This window comes from Dendrobates tinctorius, unplaced genomic scaffold (genome assembly GCF_039654945.1).
Source record: "Dendrobates tinctorius isolate UK_male_01 unplaced genomic scaffold, ASM3965494v1 ptg000116l, whole genome shotgun sequence".
Classification (NCBI taxonomy): Eukaryota; Metazoa; Chordata; class Amphibia; order Anura; family Dendrobatidae; genus Dendrobates; species Dendrobates tinctorius.
In genome coordinates this window covers 16306285-16328262 of record NW_027361784.1, presented here as the reverse complement: position 1 = coordinate 16328262, position 21978 = coordinate 16306285, and the positions used below count along the sequence as shown (strand labels likewise).

At 40.5% G+C, this 21978-nt stretch overlaps 1 protein-coding gene across 4 annotated transcripts in view; it reads left to right on the top strand.

Moving 5' to 3' along the window:
* Positions 1 to 7372: 7372 nt before the first annotated feature.
* TRPS1 (transcriptional repressor GATA binding 1) overlaps positions 7373 to 21978 on the top strand; it is a 375172-nt gene continuing 360566 nt past the window's right edge. For 2 of the 4 annotated variants that reach the window (XM_073590220.1, XM_073590217.1), the window contains exon 1: positions 7373 to 7875. The gene's annotated coding sequence lies outside the window, so the exon portion shown is untranslated. The other 2 variants (XM_073590218.1, XM_073590219.1) reach the window with 2 other exon arrangements.

Sequence of the window (21978 nt, the reverse complement as noted above, 5' to 3'; positions counted from 1 at the left end):
GAGAGGAGTGGTACCCAGTGTGGTCTTCTGCTGCTGTAGCCCATCTGCCTCAAAGTTCGACGCACTGTGCATTCAGAGATGCTCTTCTGCCTACCTTGGTTGTAACGGGTGGCAATTTGAGTCACTGTTGCCTTTCTATCAGCTCGAACCAGTCTGCCCATTCTCCTCTGACCTCTGGCATCAACATGGCATTTCCGGCCACAGAACTGCCGCTCACTGGATTTTTTTTCTTTTTCGGACCATTCTCTGTAAACCCTAGAGATGGTTGTGCGTGAAAATCCCAGTAGATCAGCAGTTTCTGAAATTCTCAGACCAGCCCTTCTGGCACCAACAATCATGCCACGTTCAAAGGCACTCAAATCACCTTTCTTCCCCATACTGATGCTCGGTTTGAACTGCAGGAGATTGTCTTGACCATGTCTACATGCCTAAATGCACTGAGTTGCCGCCATGTGATTGGCTGATTAGAAATTAAGTCTTAACACACAGTTGGACAGGTGTACCTAATAAAGTGGCCAGTGAGTGTATATCTTATTTATTAGAGTTTATTAAGCGTTTCTTCAGCGGAATCTGAAATAGACGCCGTGTGTCTATACCCTACAGGTTCTAAGCTACTTGTGATATTGAGACATGGGGGAAGATTTCTAAACCAAGTGCAAAGGAAAAGTGAAGCATATGACGCCCGTAGCAATCAGTCCGGTTCCTCCTCTCGTTTTCCTAAGGCCTTTCTAAACAAGTAGTAATCTGTTATTAGCAACGCTCGCACTTTTCCTTTGTACTAGTTTAAAAAAAAAAAATCTCTCAGGAGATCAAGGTCTCATTCAGAAGTCAGTGATTTTTCTCATACGCAAGATGGGTTTTCGTCAGTGCTTTTGATCCGACGTTCATCGGTGTTTGATCCGTGGTTCGGTGTTCACCATCAATGTTTGCATCAGTGATTTTTCATTATAAAAAAATAAATAAAAACATAAAAAAAATTGCAAAGCTTTTCCAATCTATAACAATGTAAATAGCGCCATCATATTCTACAGCACTGTACAAACATTGTCATCGCTGTCCCCATTGGGGCTCACAACATAAATTCCCTACCAGTATGTCTTTGGAATGTGGGAGGAAACTGGAGAACCCGGAGGAAACCCACGCAATCACAGGGAGAACATACAAACTCCTTGCATATGTTGTCCTTTGTGGTATCTGATCCCAGGATCCCAGCGCTGCCAAGCAATAGTGATAACCACTGAGCCAACACGGATGGCAAAGCATGTTGACCATGATTTTGATCTGGATTAAAAGTGGGCGTCTTTGCAATTTTTTTGCACACACGGTCCGCGATTTAAAAAAAAAAGAAAAAAAAAGACATTTAAACATCTCTATAGATTATAAATAGTCCATATTCTATCCATGAATAACAGTGATAGAAGACTTACGTGAAAAATAGACGTCTGAATGTGGCCTTAGGGTTTTTTTTTCTGGCTGAAAAATCCACATACAAAAACAAGTTTTTTTGGTTTTTTTTTTAATGCATTTTTTGAGAGTTTTTTTAAACCTTTTTTGTGTCTGGAGACTTATTTTTTTTTAATTTTCTGTTAATACTGATTCAGAGAATGCGTAGCCTAAAAGTCTCCTCACACTGGCACGCCAGACTTGGCTTGTCACTCCCCACAAGGAAAAAAAAAAACCCCTGCCATAGCTGCCGAAAACAAGCAAATGGACAGCCGACAGATTGCCGACCTAAAGGAGCAACTTTGGGGATATTAGCCTTAAATTCATATATAGCATGGATTATTCTAGAACTTTAGAGAAATGACGGTCCTTTACCTCTGAAGCCATCAAGAATCAATCAATAACCTGAGAATGATTTATGTCTGGCGTATAGATGGGAGAACGGAGATAGAATAATTAATGCGCTGTAGGCCGTCGTCGTCGCCGCCGTCAGGGGGTTTCTCCGCCACAGTTCATAGCGTGATGATGGGAGTCACAATCCTTCAGGTCTCAAATCCTTTTCTATTTGGATATTAAAGAAGTTAAATTCAGGAAGTAAGATCGAAGAAAAAAAAAAAACACAAAAAAAACAATTCCGCGTCAGACTTTAACTCTATGTTCGCACCTGTGATATAGCTGATTTTTTTCCCCTTTCTGCAGGTGTCTGCTCTAAAATAAGCAATAACGATCTTTCTGATTACCGTATTTTACATTCGCAGTTATTTTTTTTGTTCAGATTTGTGGCAACGTCTTTAAGGGCGAGTGCACACGGTGCGGATTGTGCTGCGGATTTTTCAGCGCGGATTTGCAGGTAAAATGACCTGCAGTTTTCCCTTGCGGTTTGACACCTGGACAATGGAACAGGCGTTAGACCGCTGCGGAATCCGAAGAAAGAATTGACATGCTGCGGATTTAAAACCACAGCACGTACTGTACATTGCTTGCGGATCTGCATCAGATCCGCACCGTGTGCACATACCCTTAGTGCCGAAACGAGACTTCAGGATTCTCATTCGCTTTGCTGGAATCAGGACACCCTTCACGTTTTGTGCCAAACCTGAACCGAAAAAAAAAAACGCACCGTGCGCACACAGTCTAAGGCTGCGTTCACATGTTACGTTTTTTCGTGCACGTTTTACAGTACCAGCAAAAGCGATGAGATTTCACTCATCTCATGCACACTTTTTTTTTTTTTCCCTGACCGAATTGGAAAACTGCTGCCTTTTTTTTGGTGTTAAAACTGCAGCATGTCACTGCTTTCAGTGTTTTTGCAGCTTTTTTTCCACCCATAAAAAGCAGCAAGCGCAAAAAAAAAAAAAAACATCAGAAAACACAGGAATCAGGATTTGCTGCATTTTTTGGGGGGGCAAAAACCTAAGGAAGTTGAATAATTTTTTTTTTCGGGGCACTAAACTTTATCAGCAAGCATAAGAGACAGTTAGGCTGTGTTCACACGTGGGGTTTTTGCTTTTTTTTTTTTTCCTGCAGGAAAATCTATTCTCCTGGCAGTAAGGAAGCTGAAGAACAAAAGCAGGTTTCACTTGGTTTTTCTTGAGCTTTTTAGTCATGTTACATTTGTCTCTTGGGCATGCTGAAAATTTAACAAAAAAATTCTACTTCATTTAGGTTTTGGCACAAAAAAAAAAAAAAAAAAAAAAAAAAAAATTGCAGCAAAACCTGACACCTGCGTTTTTTTTCCAGTGTTTTTTCACCACCCATTGCTTTCGATGGGTGAAAAACGCTGAAAGAAGTGACATGCTCTGTTCTGCAAAAATCAAGCAAAGCGCAAAATAATGAGGGCAAAAAAACAAAAAAAACAAAAAAAAAAACTAAAAACAAAACAATGCGTGTGCATGAAATTTCTGAAATCACAGACTTTGCTGTTGGTATTGTAGAAAGTAGCTGAAAATTTGCATAAAGAAAAAATAAAACATAAAAAAAAAACCCAGCCAAAATGCCACATGTGAACGTAGCCTAAAAACACAGCAAAACTGACTCCTTTTTGGACGCAGCTTCTTTTATTGCCAAGAGAGCAGGTTTTGCCGGCAGGTTAAAAGAAATGCAGCATAAACGCAATCATTCATTACTCAGGTCTGAATATTTTTAACCCCATGATCTGATATCCTTCACATAAGGTCTATCCCCATCTATCTGCCTCTGGTCATTTCTCATATCCGTTCCCAAATATCGTGTAGTATTCATGTATCTCTTAATTATTTGGCAATCGGGTCATTGTATCCGTCGCGCGGAATATTTATCTATATTAGATCAATCTCATTCCAAAAATAAAAGTTCAGGGCACCGGACGAAGTTGTTTAAAACTTTTTTTTTTTTTTTTTTTTAATTTATTTCATCAGCTATAAATTGCAAAAAACAAAAACACAGCAAAACAACGCAGTGACGTTACCAGGGCCGTATTTAGGGTTTGTGCTGCCCTAGGCACTTTTTGTGCTGCCTCCCCCCATTGGCGAGTATGACTAATGCAGACGCTGTCGGCAGTGACTTCGGCTACTTTCGCATCAGCGACTTTCGCCATTCGCGGCAGATCCGGCCGTTTTCCCGCTTCTGCCACGTAACGGATCACTTACGGCAACACTGCATTCGGCCTCATTCATTCCCTATGGGATTGCGGACATGTGCGGCACTTGCGGTTTTGCTGCGATCCCGCAAATGCGGTACTTGTTGCAGCAACGGAAAAAAAGCAAGTGCAAAACCGCAAGTGCCACGTTACGGCATAAGAATACCATGCCGTAGAGAGCAGGTTTTGCCGGCAGGTTAAAAGAAATGCAGCATAAACGCAATCATTCATTACTCAGGTCTGAATATTTTTAACCCCATGATCTGATATCCTTCACATAAGGTCTACTACCTTCACATAAGGTCTACTACTACATATCTCATGTAGTTTCTCCATATTTCTCATCAGTCGTGCTTTGTCTGTCACACTCACATCTACCAGGCAGTTTTTATTATTTATTTTATATATGTTTATAACAGTCAAGTATTACAGATGTAAATCTATATCAGTTCTAGGGATCCCGTAATATTTACCCATTTATGATCCCGCATCTATTTACAGAGAATGACAGATGAATAGAAAAGATGCCTTGTTCCATCTCATCATTGTATGGCCGGGCTCTCTTGTGGAGTAATTCATTCCTAGGGTCTTAAATAAACGTTACTAAAACGTATCCTGTTCCATCTCCATGGAAGGTGACCCTACAGCAGTAATAATAGGACTATTCCTAAACATTGCCACATCATTCTGATGAACGCCCAAGATCACGAAAGAAATTCGGTTGTGAGATTGGAACAGCGGAGAAGCCACAGAAAGAAAAAGAGGGAAAAAAAAAATAGACGAGAGAAATCGTGATCAGATTCACGGTGTGGATAAGGCTGGATACTCGGAGCGCTCGAGGAGATGCTGTACCTGCCGAAAGGAGACGAATCCACAAATGGGACGTTACCGAGAGACGGCTCGTGAGCATCCGGGAAAGAAAAAAAAAACGGAATCTTAAAATAGAATATTCAGGTTAGAAAAACTGTACGGAATAATGGAAACGTGTATAGCAAAAGTAATCATCACTCCCCACAGTCTAATCCACAGAAATGTATAAAAGGAACAGATAAGTGACGCAGAGGAACAGCAGATTTATTATTATAGATTCACACATACATGACTAAGGTTTATGATAAATGTGGAATTCGGAATATGATTGGCAGACAATATACAAAGCCAAACTACTCATGGGGGGTGTAAGCAAAAGCTGACTTCCTATCTCAAGGTTAAAGTAATCAGTCCAGACCATAGAAGCGGCAGTGTACGGATTCCCATGTGATGCAATGTAACTGCCAGCTTGTATAGCATTGCATCCATAACCGCCTGCTCCTCACAGTCCTCTGTACTTGTCATGCATCGCTTCCTGCATCAGCACAGAACACTACAGACCCAGAATATCCACATGCAGGTGTATACATGGCTGCGACCCTTCATCATCATCACATGAACTTTGCATGCCACTACTATAACATATATATATATATATATATATATATATATATATACACACACACACACACTTTCTTTGTGATTATATATATATATGTATATACACTGCTCAAAAACTCAAAAAAATAAAGGGAACACTATTCCATTTGCAACAGGCTGTTTGTGTTTCCTTTATTTCTTTGAGCAGTATATATATATATTTATTACACACATCACATAAATAGGTTATTAAATAGCAGAGTATACATAAGTAGAGCAGTGATGGTGTCTTTCCTTGAGTAACTATGCCATCTCCCCCTAAAATTACTACCTTATAGGTCACTTGTCACAAGTGCAGGTCACTTTGTTTCCTGTTCTCCCATCTGCACAGCCTCCCCACACTCTACATCCCATGTGCACAGCCTCATCCCCTGCATCCCATGTGCACAGCCCCCCCACACTCTACATCCCATGTGCACAGCCCCAGCCCCTGCATCCCATGTGCACAGCCCCCCCACACTCTACATCCCATGTGCACAGCCTCATCCCCTGCATCCCATGTGCACAGCCCCCCCACACTCTACATCCCATGTGCACAGCCCCTGCATCCCATGTGCACAGCCCCCCCACACTCTACATTCCATGTGCACAGCCCCTGCATCCCATGTGCACAGCCCCAGCCCCTGCATCCCATGTGCACAGCCCCTGCATCCCATGTGCACAGCCCCAGCCCCTGCATCCCATGTGCACAGCCCCCCCACACTCTACATCCCATGTGCACAGCCCCAGCCCCTGCATCCCATGTGCACAGCCCCTGCATCCCATGTGCACAGCCCCAGCCCCTGCATCCCATGTGCACAGCCCCCCCACACTCTACATCCCATGTGCACAGCCCCAGCCCCTGCATCCCATGTGCACAGCCCCCCCACACTCTACATCCCATGTGCACAGCCCCAGCCCCTGCATCCCATGTGCACAGCCCCCCCACACTCTACATCCCATGTGCACAGCCCCAGCCCCTGCATCCCATGTGCACAGCCCCCCCACACTCTACATCCCATGTGCACAGCCCCAGCCCCTGCATCCCATGTGCACAGCCCCCCCACACTCTACATCCCATGTGCACAGCCCCTGCATCCCATGTGCACAGCCCCAGCCCCTGCATCCCATGTGCACAGCCCCAGCCCCTGCATCCCATGTGCACAGCCCCAGCATCCCATGTGCACAGCCCCTGCATCCCATGTGCACAGCCCCTGCATCCCATGTGCACAGCCCCTGCATCCCATGTGCACAGCCCCTGCATCCCATGTGCACAGCCCCCCCACACTCTACATCCCATGTGCACAGCCCCTGCATCCCATGTGCACAGCCCCCCCACACTCTACATCCCATGTGCACAGCCCCTGCATCCCATGTGCACAGCCCCTGCATCCCATGTGCACAGCCCCTGCATCCCATGTGCACAGCCCCCCCACACTCTACATCCCATGTGCACAGCCCCTGCATCCCATGTGCACAGCCCCAGCCCCTGCATCCCATGTGCACAGCCCCTGCATCCCATGTGCCTGCTATAAGCCCCCTTCCTCCATCCCTCCTGACCTTCCCCCCCATTGACAGCAAAACTCCATCCGACGCACTTTCCTCTTTATTATCCCCCTGCATTCCTTTCAATTAATCTCCAGGCAGCCTAGAAGTGAAAAAAAAAAGGAAACTTTTCTCCCCCTCGGCTCCATTGTCTCTGCAGCAGCTCCTCGGTCTCTGCTTCCTGTTCTCACTATTTACAAACAAGCTTCCGAGGCTGAGGCCAGCAGCGGTGATTGTCAGCAGCGGTGATTGTCAGCAGCAACAGTCAACAACAACAGCAACCTGTGCCTCCTTCACTGGCCACACTGCAACTTGGAAGTGACCTGGCGGCGGGGGGCTGGGCTGGCGGCCGGGCAGCCCTCCCCCTGCTGTCTGTGGAGGGGAGGGCGCTGCGCCTTTAAGCCTGCGTGCACTGGAGGGTGGCGCCTGGCGCTGCTGCTGAGGCTCCTTTGATATTAATAGTGGTGGTGTCTCAGCTGACGTAATGCCGAGGTCCTGACAGGCGATAACAGTCCTGATAAAGAACTCCTCTCCTCGCTGCCATCGCCAGCCTGGGATCTCACATTAAGCCCCGAGCATCCATCACTCGCCGCCGCCCCCCTTCCTCCTCCTCCTCGCCCCCCACTCCTTGTTCCTGTCTGTGTCTCTGCACTCAGACACACTGGGGGGGACAGGAAACCTATTCTTCCCCCCACCCCAAAAAAATTAATCAGAGATCAACTCTGCAAACAAGGAAGCGGTTCATGGCTCCAGCGAGCAGATCTCCACCATCTCCCACCACCACAGCGCTGCCGCTGAGGTTACTGCGGATCAGTCAACAGGTAAGAGGAGGGGGAGATCCAGCAGAGGGTCCCCGGGGCCGAGGAGGGAGCGGGGGCTGCTGGGATGTCTCTTCTTCTCCTCTGTCTCTTCCTTGCTGCTGTCTCTCATGCACGGTGCTGCCTGCACAATGTGGGGCGACCTCCTCCACCTAAACAAGTGACTTCTTATTTATTTATTTTTTTTGCAATACATCAGGGAAAGAGAGAGAGGAGGGTGCGAAATCCGTCTCAGGTTTCAAGTGCATGCGAGATTTCCTCTTTTTTTTTTTTTTTCCCCCCCTCTGCATGGTGGGTCAAAAAGCATGAGGCATGGTGGAAACTGGCTACTTCAGTCTCCAGTAGCCTTTGCCTTTTTTTTTTTCTTTGCATTAGTCCTGGTCCAATCTCCAAGAAGCCCCCTTCTTGTCTGCTCTGGGAAGGGTCAAGTTCACACACAGGAGGAGATAACAGCAACCAAAGACTTTTTAGTTCTCTTTTTTTGTTTATTTGTTTGTTTGTTCAATAAAAAGTAACTTCCAGGTCAATATTTTTGAACTTTTTTTTTTTTAAAAGGAACAAGTCCCTTTTTTGACTTTTATTTTTTTTATTTTTTTTCTATTTTCTTTCTGTTCGCCATGGTGGAAAGGAACTCCGAAATGGATGTGATTTTTATTTAATTTTTTTTTTTTTTATTTCTATTTTTAAATAGATTTTATTTTTTTTTAGGGTTTTTTTTTATGTGATCCGGTCATGGTGATCAGGAGGAGCTGGGGGACCAAGTGACAAGGATGAGCAGTAGTAAGTTTTGGCAGACAACTTTTGTTGATTAGACGTGGGGTGGGGGAAGGGATGATATAGAGGCAGGTTTTGGTTTTTTTTTTTGTTTTTGTTTTTTTGTTTTGATGATTTCATATTGTGAATGAATGAAAAATATTAAGGTATATAATATATATATATATATTTATTTATTTATTTTTAAATATTAAGGTATATAATATATATATATATATATATATATATATATTATTTTTTTAAAAAATATTAAGGTATATAATAAAAATATATATATATATATATATATATATATATATATATATATATATATATATATATATATATATATATATATATATATAAATTTTTTTTTTTTTTTTTTTAAATATTGTTAGAAAATAATTTCTGTCTTGGCGTTCAGCTTCGATCCCTTGGCTATTTTGGAAGAAGCTGCGCACAATTTGAATCGACTCATTCATTTTTATTGCTAATCTCTCGATCGTAGATCTGAATGAATGAACGTTTGTACATTTTTGTGGTCTAATATAAAGGGGGGGGGGGGAACCGGACTGTATAAATAAAAAAAGAAAAATCAATGATAAGGCCTTGGTGTCTTTGACATGTCTATGTCAGATTGCATGCTGTGACTATAGGGTGCTTTTTTATGGCCGGTCCACGGTGTAGGTGTGAACAGTTGCAAAAGTGTTGAAAAGTTTACAGAGTTTGCTGGCGAGGTTGAAGTAAGGAGCAGGATGCTGACATGGACCCGCCAACTCTTGAGGATACGTTTTCTGCGGGTTGATGTAGATTTCCATTATCAGGTCAATGAGTGACGTGACGAGTTCAGCTCTGCTACGTCTGGCACAGTATTAAGGGTCAGTAAGATGGAAGACAACGTTCCTTTTTTTTTGGGGGGGGGACCAGGATGGAAACTTTAAATAAGTGTAAATCACGGATCCAGTCTTTAGTGTATCAAGTTGACAAAAAGACAGAACATAAAAAAAAAATAAAAAAATCCAAGTGTGAGGAAACTCTTAATCACTGTGTCACTTCTGTGCGGCCTGCTTTGTGTAACTCCTCTCTCCTGGTCTGTGTTCAGGTGCTGGAGAAGTGTTTAGGTCAGAGGGTAATATGGAATTATAAAGGGGGATATTGAGGGGTCAAGTGAATGGCCAATGTTTATCCTGTCCATTGCACAGATGTAGGTGAGCTGACCGCGCGACACCGTACCTGCGCTCATCCTCGGATGACACCAGTGATGTTCCTGCAGCTCTGTAACTTCCACAATACTTGGGTGATACAATGTATCTGCGCGCTATGTGTTTGCCTGTACACAAAGGTTAATTATTGACGTTTGTTGTGTAAACAGACATCATGTCCTCTTTCCTGCAAACTGTTGATGACGACTGTCTAGATATGGTAGTATTCCATATTTTTTTTTTTTTTTGTAATTCACTTTTTCCAGCGCTTCTAACTTTTCGTGACGTGGCCAATACAAATGCCATTTCCAAGAAGATCCCCCTTTTTGACGCCCATGAGATGTGTCCAGCGTGACCTTCTCGGTGTCGTGAGGCCTAGCTCTCAGATAAGGGGTTAAAAAGGCCATCTAACATCGGCAAAAGTGGGGTACAAACTTTCCAGAAAGTGCAGTTATACATATATGTCTGTGGAAAGCGTGATCGGCCCCGGCGACACGGTGAATCCAGGTACGTTAAAGGCAAACATCTACAAATTGGCAATAAAAAAAATAAAAATCCCCCCCCCCCACACGTAGATCTATTTTGATTAAGATACTCTGCCTTTTTTGAGTGTTAAAATGACTCCATTCATTCAATCAACTGACAACTTTCCAATCTCTTGTTTGCCTTAGCTTAATTTACTTTCCACAGGACAGCCGTTGTGGCAGCCTGGATTCGGATTTTTTTTGGCAGGCACGGACGACTGTAAACGCAGACGTTTCTGTCCCAAATATTACACCTCACAAGTCAAATTGGGAGTTTATAACACTAGACAGATACTTTAACATAAAACACATTACATTTTCCATATGGCGATCCGGGGGGAAGCTCTACGGGGGCTCCTGTCTGGGATTTTATTTTTTTTCTTTTCGTGTTCCTGATTTCCATCCCTCCGATTTGGCAAACGCATCGTTGGCAGTGGAGGAGTTAATTTTTTTTATATTCCCCCCCCCCCAAAAAAAAAAAAAAGCCCTGCTGGATCTTCCATTCTGGTCATCTTACATCAAATCGATAAAAATAAATAAATATATTGGGGAAAACTTTGGGAAACTATATATATACACAGAGCTGTATATGACGTGTGTGTGTATATGTATGTGTGTGTGTGTACATAATATATTTATTTATATAAAGCTGCCAAGTGTTTGGAGGGGGAGGGACGTCCATTCAATGAGTTGGGGTACGAGACATAGACAGACAGACATGTCTCATATATCAATCTATACACCTGTGTGTGTGTGTGTGTGTATGTACGTGTGTATGTATATATATATATATATATATATATATATATATATATATATATATATATACACATACATACATCTCATATATACTTCTAAATAGTTTGTGTGTGTGTATGTATATACAGTACACATACACACACACGCACACGCGCAACTATATAGGAGTGAGTATATATGAGATATCTGTGTGTGTGTATATATACATACATACATACTTCTCATATATATATATATATATATATATATATATATATATATATACCTGTGTGTGTGTGTGTGTGTGTGTGTGTGTGTGTGTATATATATACACACACACACACACACACATCTCATATATACTCACTCCTAAATAGTTTGTGTGTGTGTATGTATATACAGTACATATACACACACACGCACGCAACTATATAGGAGTGAGTATATATGAGATGTGTGTGTGTGTGCGTGTATATATATATATACACACATACACACGTACATACACACAGGTATATATATATATATATATATATATATATATATATATATATATATACGGATATGTCTCATATATCAATGTCTCGTACCCCAACTCACTGAATGGACGTCCCTACCCTCCCCCTCCAAACACTTAGCAGCTTTATATAAATGGACCATTGTGGATGTGAGTAACCCAAAAAAAAGCCAATGATGTTGTGTAGTTTCGCTCCAATTTATTTACATTTTGTTCATTTTCACTATATATCATTTTTTTTAAGCTACTATAACTATTTCTTTGACACTAGTAGTCTGGTGTCAGGTCGCCCCTTGGTGTTACTATTGACAGGCGTCTGTAGTATTTGGGACTGTGTATCCAGTTGTAAACTTGTGAATAAACAGTCCTTGGTGTGGGGGCGGGCTGAGCATAACTTTTCTAACTTTATATACTTTTCTATGGTATGTTCTGTAGAAGCTTATTAGGAATCGTTGGCATAAAAGAGAAGTATTCTCTCTGTGGCTTGTAGATAGGATCCCTGATACTGCTGGGTTATGGGAGGCAGGAACGAGGCGTCGTAAAAATGGACAAATTCAGAGTTTGTTTTTTGAGATTCTTTTGGTTTATTTTTGCAGTCAGTGTTGAGTTCAATCCTTTTTTATTTTTTTATTTTTTTTACTCTTGTAAAGTAAATCAATGGCTCCTTTTGTACTTTAAATATGATAATTACATCCTTTACGATCTATCTGTGAACAGATGCACAGCGGGGGGTATTTTTAAAACCTGCTGAAGATTTGCTATTTCTTTCTATTTCTGTACACCGGCTGCCTGCGTCCTCAGCGTTAATGCCATAAAGTGGAGGAATCGGTGATACAAGGTGTGCATGGATATTCCGCGTCACCTCTGAATTGTGTCATCGTGATGGGTGGTTGGGGGTCCGCAAAACTGTATATTCTGGATGTCGGCCGGGGGAAAACCACACGGGCCATTGATGGTGTATTATAGGGTTCCGATTGTTCACCACAGATCGATCCTAAATATGTGTGTGTGTAAATATACAATATATCATGTAAAATACATTTTTTATAAAGTCTATTTTTATTTCTTACGTACTTACCTTATGGTAATGACTTAAAAGATACTGATAGCAGATTATTAATTTTGTAAGGAAAAGGTATGGGAACTTAGCAGTTACAATATAAACTATCAGTAGAGTTATGTATCATCCTAAAGTACAGTACAAAATGTAGGTTGAGTTACATTTTTTTTTTTGTCACCATCCGTACTTAAAATCAAAATGTTAAAGTTTTATAAAGCTCTAAAAAATAAACTTTTTAAGTAGTTTTTTTTTTTTTTTTTTACAGTAATTTCATGTACCTTCATATAGACCTATGCAAATTACGGAACACCTGAAGGAGTGGATTCCTCCTGTTAGAGAAGTTTGCTCATTAATCTTCTTTTTTTTTTTTTCTTTTCCCCATAAGTCTGTAATGTAGAAATGATGTTCATCTACGGGTTATAATTACATTATTGGGTGCTTCTTGCGAGTAATGCCGTAAGATGTGAGCACCTCGCAAATCGGACCCATTGTAATAACGGGCAGATTCTTAAAGTACAGTAGAGGTCATGTACTTATCTGCTTCATAGTTTGGTAATTGTACCTCTTATTTTTGGGTGAAAATGGATATAAACCTGTATTAGCAAGCAGAATAATGTTTTTTTACTATTTTTCTATTTTATTTTTTAAATGTTTTAATTATATGAAACCTGTTCCACTATATATTATACTTAAAAAAAACCCCTAATATCTAGAAAGAGGACTCGAGAATTCGAGAATGAGAAAAGGACAACAAAGACCAAAAGACCTCCCCCAGTGGGTGTGAGAAGGAAATTATATATATATATATATATATATATATATCATATTTATACCTGCAGCGCACCCCTGGACGTCGTTTCCTTGTAACGACTGACGAATAATGAGATGCCAATCGGCGAGGTAGCCTCTTTAATGTCTGCGTCTCGTATCCACAGTTGTAAAGCTGATTTTCTTTCTACATTCCTAATGGAAAGTAAATGTAAAAATTAGCTTTTGATGCCTCTTTTTTTTTTTTTTTTTTACAACAAAAGAAGTCCATTAAAAAGTAGCTAGCGGGCTCCAAAGTATAAACACACATTGTATGCATTCTATATGGAGAAGTCATGTGAAAGGGGCAGGGGTAAGGAAGTTTGCACAGGTGGTTCCAAAGTGTAAGGTGATGCTAGCGCCGTGGTTGATGTTGGACGTTACGTATGCACTAGTGATGCTTTAGACTTGGGGCTCGTTCACATGGCCATATTTTCGGTCCCAGTATTGTCCCTGGGAAAAAAAATTGGTCCGAGTGTGGTCCGATGTAATGTGTTTTTTTTTTTTTTGTGTGAAGAAAACCACAGCACGAGTTTCTCCTTTAAATCGGATGAAGATCGGCCGTACAAAGATCCGATGTCGTTCGAAGCCACAGTAAAGCATCCAATTTTTATGGATACATTTCAATTTTGTGATATAGGGAACAGTAAATGTTTAATTGCTCCAAGTGTAAAAAATGGATTATATACAGATGACAAGTGAGAGAAATCCTCCCACTTTTCCGGATGAAACCGATTGTTGTTGTTGTTGTTGTTTTTTTGTTTTTTTTTTAAATACACTGGTATGATCCTACCCTAAGAAACAGATTAGATGGACATAGATTAATCTATCATCTCTATCCAAGGAGCAGCATGGTGGCTCAGTGGTCCGCAATTTAGGCTTGCTCCAATGTGTTCAAATCCGACCAAGCTTAGTATCTAAGACAGCAGCAAAATGAGCATATACCCTGCTGTCAGTAAATAAGTACAAGCAATAGTGCGTATAAATAACATAGGGCAATTAAAAAAGCGTAAAAGCCATTCCACCAGCGTCATGGTGTACCCAAATCCGGATGGTCCCTAACCTTACCACGTGTCAAAGTGACGTCAATGTAAAGAAGGGCCGAGCATGACCGGGTCCCGAATATGGATACCCAGCAAATGGGAAGCTATATAAACCTAAGGTTTTAATATTAGAGGTTAGGACCATCCCGATTTGGGTTCATCTTGACGCTGGTGGGATGGGTTTGTTTTTATTTATTTCCTTACAGCAGGGCATATTTTCATTTTGTTTATGCCTTAGGTTTTATCTTTTTAATAGTCAATGTGAACATGCTCTTATTTTGCACGAATAACCAACTTATGCTTCGGTACATTTTTTCGGTCAAGTTTAATATTTACAGACTGCATGTACTCCCCGTGTTCGTGTGGGTTTGCACTAAAAGTTCTGGATCCCTCTCATACACTAAGAATACAACCGCACTGTTGGGTTACTGTGATGTTAAAACTGTGGCTCCTTAGTTGAGAGCGGGGCCTAACATGGACTAGACAAATGAATTAATTATTAATGCAAATTAATAGCCGGCACAGAAGTAGCGGTCTCACTCAGGCCTTGGTGGCCACGGAGACATTAAGACCTGTCTAACATCATAGGAAACTCCAGTATTGTTGGTCCTAAAAAGTGAGATAAGGTCTCTGTTACACAGTTTACATAGAATCATAGAATGTTAAATTTGGAAGGGTCCTCTAGGGTCATCGTGTCCACATTTACCGTATCTTTCATGTCTTTCACTAATAGTTACCTTCCACACAGTGAACATTAATAATCTATTGAGATCACATGGAGGAATTAGTGATTGACGAGTCCCCCGCCCTGTAGATGAATCTCCCTCGTATATTACATTCAGTTCCTTTTTTTACGTCAGAGTTTACAGCCAGATTGGCATTTTAGGTTAGCAACTACGAGATGCAGGGAAACACTCTGACTGTTGCTAGTTTTTTTATTTCTCCAGGTTAGGCACCCCACCCAATGTGACGCCCCACCCTACTTGGAAGGACTATAATTCAATAGCGCATTGCTTTCGCTGGTAACACTCCCTATGGTTTTCAGCTCAATAAGTATATGCAAGGACTTAGATTTTTATCTAGATTTCCCTCAAGTTTGCTATCTTTGGAAACCCCAAAATAACAAAAAAAAAAAAAAATATATAAAAAAGCCTCATCTAGTAAGTGACACAATGCAATAGAGTCTGGTGGAAAGTGGTGTAATTGAGCCCCTTCAGCAGTGAAGTCTCGGAGCCGATAAAAAGACAGACGTATCATTATGTGCTATTATTCTTTTAGTTGTCTTTTGAGCGTTTTATACGTATCGGTTGCTATGATATCAGTACACTGGTATTAACATTACTTAGCAGAAAACTGGACTGACAGGCTTTGATGTTTCTGAGAATCGTGTCGTTCTTCTGTCTTGAAATGGGGCTTGTATCATTTTATTACAGGCTGAAGAACGTTCTTGGTTTTTAAGGGAATTAGTGATGTCTTATTTGCTCGACGTTCACTGAATACGTGATATGAGCGTTTTATTATTACATATGTCTGTAGCTTTGTGGATCAACTACTAGCCATATGGGATTAGACAGTCTTTAAGGGGCTACTTGTCACCACCAGTGCTTTAGTGTGGGTTATCAGGGCTCGGGGAAAGGCAAGTATTTTGTGCAGTCCCATCCCCCAACTCATAGATAAAAAAATTTTTAAAATTAAACTTATACATATTTACTTTTTTTCTATATTCCGTTTTTTGATGTAAACTATTTTATTATCCAAGCCCTGAACCTAACTTTAACGTTAGTCCTGACCCTAGGTATGGCTGTTATTTATTATGCTTTGCTTATATAGCTCCATCACATTCCACAGCGCTGTACAGACATTATCATCACTGTCCCCATTAGGGCTCACAATCTACATTCCCTATCACTATGTCTTTGGAGTTTAGGATGAAACCTGAGAACCCGGAGGAAACCCACGCAAACACGGGGAGAACACACAAACTCCTTGCAGATGCTGTCCTTGGTTGGATTTGAACCCAGGACCCCAGCGTTGAAAAGCTGCAGTTTTAGAAAAACTAAGTTTGGTCTTTTGTTTTTTTTACATTAAAGACTTTAAAAAAGAAGAATATTTGGAACTGCTCCCCCCCCCCCTCCACAGGTTGATTACGAAATTATAAATGAGAGGAGGGTTGGGAAGCTGTGTGAACGCACAATGCATCCGTTATCGTCTCAGTTGTTGCTTGATTGTAGAGCATAGCAGTCGAGGTGAGTTAGTAATTGCCTGCTGCGCTCTGCATAGGCTGTGACTGAGCTTATAAAGCTCTCAATATGATGAGGTCAGCTTTGCCATCTTGGTCATTACCAGTGCAGAGCGCAGCAGCTGATGTGAAACTCATCTTGACTGCTGCACTCTGCACAGGAACTTGTGGCCCTGACCTAGATGTCAAAGCAGCCTATGGCTGAAGCAGCAGTGGGGGAAATCTTGTGTTCCCATATTGAATTTTTCACCTAGAACTTAATCCCCCAGTGGCCTGCTTCCCCTTTACTCATAATGCTCCACTGCCACAAGCCTAACTGCCTGTGACAGGCGCTCTTCTGCTTTCTTTCTATGGTTATGGTATTATGGAGACCACATCCAGACCAAATTGCAATGGACCCCACCAGAGCATCCAATGGGCTTCTAGTACGGCCTTTGAACACAGACAAAAGAGGGCCCCTGTGTACGATCAATATAAGTGCCTTTTTGTAGTTCCAGAGCTCAGTATATAATGCTTAATCCCTCCTATTTTGGAGGTGGTAGTAGCCCCTTATCTCGTGGGCCCCTTGAAATGTCCTCTCCTGCCTTGGAAACAGAACAAGGGGACCTTTCAAATGTGTTTTATTTATTACGTCTCAGTATGTGGCCCCTCAAAACATAAAAGAAAAAAGATTTTTGGTGGACTTAAAGGGTTATTCCCACCATTTAAAATTATCGCTAATCAACTGGACCTACCTCTGATCCGGAGACAGGAGATCTGAAATGCCTCATGGGAATAAAGTATTTTCTGAACATCTCGGTTATCTACAGCACTATGATAGAAAATGAATTTCGGAACCCTATTTGCTAGATTAGTGGGGCTTCAGGAGTGAGCCCTCCGCTGATCCCCAAGATATCGCCTACTGGGGGAATAGGGGATAAATTGACATATTGGGAATAACCCTAATAATGCTCCCATACATGGCCAGTAATTGTTGCTTTTGACCCTCATATAAATTCAACTATGGATGAATGTGTTTTCAATGGGTAGTTACAAGTTCGCCACACCTTCGGCGGGAACAAGAGGATTGAACGTTAAATTTGACATGTAAAATCTTTTTTTTTTTTCCTCCCTGACGTTCTGTCGGAGAGTTGGTAATCTTTCACACATAAAAGATTGACTTTGGTCAAATGTGCCTAGGCATCGTTCCTACTATATGTTTCTTTGCGTGAATGGACCCATCTAGGTGACGTTGACTATAATCTAATGTGTATGTTTCTCGATTCGGCCCAACTATACTTTTATGATCACCTCTTGCTTAATAGTAAGGATATGTGCACGAGTTGCGTTTTTTCCTCACCAAATCTGTGCGTAAAAGAAAAAAAAAAAAAGACATAGCATTTCACACTGTCAACAAAGTGAGTGAGATTTCTGAAAATTCGTGCACATGTTCTTAATTTTTTCCTTATGGATTTGCAGCAGAGTCAATTCTTGCAATGTATTTCACCGATACTGAGTGGGGGAAAAATCTGCAACAAAAACGCTTGTGAAAAACTAGGCAAATTTGCATATACTTTGTTTAGCATTTCTTCTGCCAACACATCAGGATTTGTGGCAGAATTTTCTGCTGCAATTTCTGAACTTGTGCACGTAGCCTTATGCAGGTCGGGGCAAATACCACATGTCAGGATGCTTCTATACAGTCACTGGGGTCATTTAGAATTTACTGAGAGATGGGTATATAGGTTTGTTTCCCATGTTTCAAAACTCATCTCAAGATAATATCTCCATTATGATTTTCTATGGATCTCTAAAGTTTTCAGAACCCAACGGGAAGCAGGTCAACGAGAGATGTGGATTTGTCATGTCTGTTATCTTCTTCTTTGGAGATTTGAAAGATCTTTTTTAGCTCGTATAGCAAAAAGGTTCTCCATCCACATGAGCCTTCCATGTGAATTTTTTTTTTTGTGCGATTTTATTCTTGAGTTTTGGAATGTCTCTTATGAGGTCTACAAATGCCTTGAGGTCATTTAACCTGCAACCTTGGGATAGTAGAACCCAGGAAGGTGCCGCATTTTATATCACATGTGTGGCTAGACCAGATTGGTCTTGCTTTACGCGTAGCCAATATATAATCTTCAGTGTAAAGATCATTTAATTATTAGGCAGAATGTTCATGTTTGATCCCATATAGGCACTGGGAGACTACTAGGTGAGATGTTGATTTGGAAAGGAAAATTTCAACTTGAGAACAAGTTAACCATTTTTTTTTTTTTTTTTATCTGCATCGATGAGCCCAAATAAAGTAGAAAATGACAGCAACCATCCAGGTGTTGAAACATCCAATAATCTTTACGTTTCGACCCACAAAAGGGGTCTTTTTCAAACATGTTGTGAAATTGTAAACATTAATAGAATCTGGATCTAAAATATGGCAGCATAAATTTTTCCAGGCTCATTGACTATCTGTCTATTGGGATTTGAGCAACCCCATAAACTAGAAATGATCAGGTATTTTGAAAAAAAAAAAAAAAAAAACAATTTATTATGGTCTCCTTCAGTTACATCGCAGTCTTGAGCCACCAGGTGTACGTTAGTTCCAGTTATAGACTTAGGCTATGTTCACATGTCCAGTAATCATCCGTCAGAATGGATCATGTTGTACAGAGACATCTTTTTTGGTCGGGCAAAAAAAAAAATGATTTCAACTTCATCCGTTTTTTGAAATCTGTTAAATAGTCATCTGTTTTCTTCCTTTTGAAAGTGATCCAGTAATAAAAAAAAAAACAAATCATTTTCAAATGAAAGAAAAACGGATGGCTGATCCATTTTCCATGAACTTCAACGCTAAAAAAAAAAATGAATCCAATTGAAAGCAGTTTTTCTTAGTGGGACAAAAGTTGTGTCTGCTTTTTCTGTCGACGGTTTGCTGGATACGTTCTCACGGATCATTACTGGACATGTGAACATACCGTAAATGATGTAGCAAATCAAATAAATTTATTTATTTATTTTTTAATATTGAGATCATTTTTGTTCCCTCTCGTGCCGAGATGCTGTCCTCATTTTGTCCTCATTTTGTTTTACCTCTTAATTCATTTTTTTAAATTATTTTAGAGTAGCTTTGACCTCATTCTTTACAATTTATTATTTTTGCTAGGTTTGATTTTAGCTAGCCCTAGGAATAGAGGGCTCAAAATAATAAGTTTTACAAGCCTGTAATTTGTAAAAACAGAATTTTTTTTGGATCAATATAGAGTTTCCAGTCTGGCAGTTGTTGTTCTTCTTTACGTTCATAGACCATATTCTGTTATGATATTTTATGTTTTGTTTTGTTTTGTTTTGCATATATAAATTTATACCGTTAAAATATTCCCAGAAATGTACAAACTTTTTATTTTGTACCATTTTGTAATTTTTCATTAATGTATATACCGGTAGATTAAATTATTAGGACATTTTCTTATGATTGTCCTGCATCAATCCTCCTTTTGTGGCAAAACCGTACATTGTAACCAGTCCTAGAGGCTAATTTGTGCTCTTAATATAGTTTCTGCTTCTTTTTCTTTTCATCAGTATGTTGCAGGATTTTCAGTTTTTCATCTTAGTAGTAAACTTCTAAACGGAAGAAATATCCTGAACTGATCTGTCTGCTTTTGTCCTCATTTTTCCCTGGGTTTGTTCTTTAATGGTTTCCTTCGGTTTTGCCTTAAACCATTTGAAACCACCTCTTTTCTGAGTGTTCGCCAGCTCGTTGCTCGTGAGAGATTATGTATGACAGTCTCTGTTATATAATGAACAGGAGTATTGTTTGAAAGAAGGTAACATATTGTGATTTGTGTACTTTTTTGGCAGTTGGCGTTCACTCAACTCTAAACCCCGAGTGTGATCTAACATCATAGATATCTGAATATTTTTCAGCAGGCTGTATAGTTGCGGTGTGTTTAAATTATCGCAGATAATACATATACAAAGCCCAAAATGGTAAACTCTGCTATCTCATGTGCAGGAGCTCAATGCCAAAAAGGTATCCAGCGTCTATACTGGGAATATTCCTCCTGAACTTTACTTGCTGAATAAGTTATAGTCTAACTTTATTGTGTTATTATTTTTTTCACTTATTATATCTATATTTTGTCTTATTTATTAAGATATAATTTATATGTTACATATTGTTATAGTTTTGCAAATGATTAAGTTTTTTTATTGTTGTCTAATAAGAAAAATAATATTAATAGATTATTATTATTATCATTATTTGAAAGCTTGTACTAATGTATTAGAATATTTTTAATAATATCTATCTAAATATGGTGCTTGGTCATTATCGGGTTCTAACCATTATCGGGTTCTAACCATTATCGGGTTCTAACCTGACAATGACCAAGCACCATATTTACGCCGTTTGGATCTCATGTAGACATGAGTGAAGTTGTACTGTAAAGTAGAGAGACTTTTGCTGCCTCATAGCCCTTACTATGACCATTTTACAGAACCAAAGTTCAGGTCCCCATATCGGGTTTGGATAGAGTTCTGGTACCCATACCGGACTTTGGACTAAAGTTTGCTTGAACCCGAACATCAACGGGTCTGGTCATCCCTAGACCTAAGCTTTAATTCAAAGCCATTGTTAAGTTACAAAGAGGAACAGGTCAGGTCCCCAGCTTTCCCATATAGCAGTTGACCCTAAGGCCTCCATCACACATAGCGACGCACCAGCGATCCCGACAACGATACGACCTTGTCAGGATCGCTGGTGTGTCGCTACATGATCGCTGGTGAGCTGCCAAACAGGCAGATCTCAGCAGCGATCAGGACCAGCGACGACGAGGGTAACAAGCGCGCACATTGCTTAGTTACCCACTGTGTACCTTAGATACCAGCGTGTCGGTGCAGGGAGCCGGTATCCAAGGTAAACAGCGGGTTTCTAATAGAAGGACTGTCTCTGTTGCCTATAGCAACCAATCACAGTTCAGCTTTAAAGTTTTAAGAGCACTGTTAGAAATGAAAACTGAGTTGTGATTGGTTCCTATGGGTAATAAAAGCATAAGGCAGCTTTCCTTTCTTACAGTTTTTGCAAAATGAAAGCTAAGCTGTCATTGGTTGCTATGGGCAGCAAAAAACACCTTTTCTTTTAGGATGTCTCATAAATGAGCCCCAGTGACCGCAGTTATCAGGGCAGTGACAGATTATGTTGCCTATAATCACTACTTAACTACTTAGGATCTGTTCACTGTAAATTGG